Raw genomic sequence first — 3,209 nt, 5'->3', positions numbered from 1 at the left:
CAATAGCGAATAACTGGAAGACACCTAGCGCATCGGACTCGGGGCGTCACAACACTCCACCACTACAAGAGGATCTTGACCCGAGATCCTAGGAATGGCACCGGAGATTAGCGGAAAAGGAGGAGGAGAGGTAAAACTAAGTTGCTTCTTTGACAAATGAGTGTAACCAAAGAACCTGGAGAGGTTGAACAAATTGGAAGAAAGAATGCAACAAAGATGAACAAAGTTGAAAACACTCCGTTAGAAAAGAGGAACAAGGAATATTACTAGAACCTTGTAGGTTGAAAGACATAAGAAAAGGGTTGCAATGGACAAGAAGTTCATGCAAGCACTCCAGTTGAAACGAGATGTACAAGGAACGATAAAGATCAATTACGACAACACTCCAGATGGAAATGGAAGGCAATAATATGAACTTGGCAAAATGAAAGAACTTTGATGAGACTCCGGTTAGAAGAGGAATGATAGACACAACACTCTGGTTAAAACAAGATAGAGAAAGAAAAAGAATGATAAAATTTGGACAGCACTCTGACTATAAATGGAAGGAATTGAACATGAACGTGGGAAGATTGGATGCTACTTGATGAAATCAACAACAGACTGCCTCCGGAACGATTGAAAGAATGGCACAAGGGGTAAGAAAGATTTCAGACAGCACTCCGGTTGAGAAGGGAGGCAAAACTTGACAAAATGAGAAGAACTTGAAAAGAGGGCACGACACTCCGGTTGAGTGCATAAGCAAGTGAAAGAACATGATCTTTGACAAAAATGGGATGATGGATCAAAGTGAGAAACATCACAATGCCTCCGGAACAAAAGAGTGGAATGAATAGAACGGAGAAGAAAATTCCGGCTTCTGCCACAAATGAGTTTGGAAAGCACCCTTCCAAGAAGGTTATAACGGAGTTGTTGGAAAAAACCAACAACGAAAACGAATAAGATTGTAGCGGGCTTATAGAAAACATCTCAAAACTGAGGTGAAATTCTGCCATTAACGAGAAACAAAACAATTGCTTGCTTGAGATCAACGAAGAGATGGTAACTTCATTCACCGAGAGGATAGGAGAAAACTTGGATAATTGATAAGGACCAAAATAGCAACATTCCATAGGGAAGGCTTTAGGTGAAATGTAACCCAATAACTCCAACGAAGAGATTGATGGGTTGCAATGTAGCGACCAAACCTCAAATAGTCTGATCTCTGTGCATAAGTGTCATCCCTGGATCGGTAATGCTGACACACACAATACTTGAAGGATTTATAACAGAGTAGCAATCACACACTTATTACATCGAATGTCTCAAAAGAGAACATATTACAATATATATGGCTTATGGCCACCTAAATACGATAACAACAGAAGGCTTGGAAGATAAAGTGAGTCCATCAACTCCAACGGCATCACTGAGTGAAAGATCACGACCTAAGGCTCCTTACTCGTCGTCTGAAAAGTCTGCAACATGATACGTTGTAGCACGAAAACGGGTCAGCACATGGAATATGCTGGTGATACGTCTCCGTCGTATCTATATTTTTTGATTGTTCCATGGCAATATTATTCAACTTTCATATACTTTTTATATTATTTTTGGTACTAACATATTGATCCACTGCCCAGTGCCAGTTCCTGTCTGTTGCATGTTTTTTGTTTCGCAGAATATCCATATCAAACGGAGTCCAAACGGGATAAAAACGGACGGAGCTTATTTATGGAAAATATGGAAAATTCAGAAGGAAAATCAATGCGAACCAGTGCCCGAGGTGGTCACATGGCAGCCCCCCCCGCTAGGGCGCGCCCCCTACCCTCGTGAGCCCACCATAAGGCGGTTGACATGCTTCTTTTGCCGCAAGAAAGCTAATATTCGGAAGAAAATGACGGCGAAGGTTTCAGGCCAATCGGAGTTACGGATCTCCATATATATATATGAAATAGTGAAACAGAGCCAGATCAAAACACAGAAACAGAGAGAGACATAGAGATAGATCCAATATCGGAGGGGCTCTCGCCCCTCCCACGCCATGGGAGCCAAGGACCAGAGGGTAAACCCTTCTCCCATCTAGGGAGGAGCTCAAGGAAGAAGAAGAAGAAGGGGGGCCCTCTCCCCCTTGCTTCCGGTGGCGCCGGAGCGCTACCGGGGCCATCATCATCACCGCCATCTTCACCAACAACTTCACCGCCATCATCACCAACTCTTCCTCCCTCTATGCAGCGGTGTAACCTCTCTCTTACCTGCTGTAATCTCTACTTAAACATGGTGCTCAACGCTATATATTATTTCCCAATGATGTTTGGCTATCCGATGATGTTTGAGTAGATCCCTTTTGTCCTAATGGCTATTTGATGATCATGATTGGTTTGAGTTGTATGTTTTATTATTGGTGTTGTCCTCTGGTGCTCTCTGTGTCGCGCAAGGGTGAGGGATTCCCGCTGTACGGTTTGCAATATGTTCATGATTTGCTTATGGTGGGTGGCGTGAGTGACAGAAGCACAGACCCGAGTAAGTAGGTTGTTTGTGTATGTGATAAAGGGGACTTGATACTTTAATGCTATGGTTGGGTTTTACCTTAATGAATCTTTAGTAGTTGCGGATGCTTGCTAGAGTTCCAATCATAAGTGCGTATGATCCAAGTAGAGAAAGTATGTTAGCTTATGCCTCTCCCTCAAATAAAATTGCAATAACGATTACCGGTCTAGTTATCGATTGCCTAAGGACAAATAACCTTCTTGTTGACAAAAGCTCTTTACTAAAACTAATTTAGTTGTGTCTTCATATAAACAGCCCCTAGCTTTTATTTACTTGCTCTTTATTATCTTGCATACCTATCCAACAACACCTACAAAGTACTTCTAGTTTCATACTTGTTCTAGGTAAAGCGAATGTCAAGCGTGCGTAGAGTTGTATCGGTGGTCGATAGAACTTGAGGGTATATTTGTTCTACCTTTAGCTCCTCGTTGGGTTCGACACTCTTACTTATCGAAAGAGGCTACAATTGATCCCCTATGCTTGTGGGTTATCAAGACCTTTTTCTGGCGCCTTTGCCGGGGAGCAATAGCGTGGGGTGAATATTCTCGTGTGTGCTTGTTTGCTTTATCACTAAGTAATTTTTATTTGCTGTTATTAGTTGTTCTTTATCTTTAGTTATGGATATGGAACACAAAATACCAAAAAAATTAGGTGTACTTTCTGCTCATGGAGATGGGGAA

Source organism: Triticum aestivum, chromosome 5A (genome assembly GCF_018294505.1).
Source record: "Triticum aestivum cultivar Chinese Spring chromosome 5A, IWGSC CS RefSeq v2.1, whole genome shotgun sequence".
Taxonomy (NCBI): Eukaryota; Viridiplantae; Streptophyta; class Magnoliopsida; order Poales; family Poaceae; genus Triticum; species Triticum aestivum.
Note: the sequence above shows the minus strand (reverse complement) of the source record.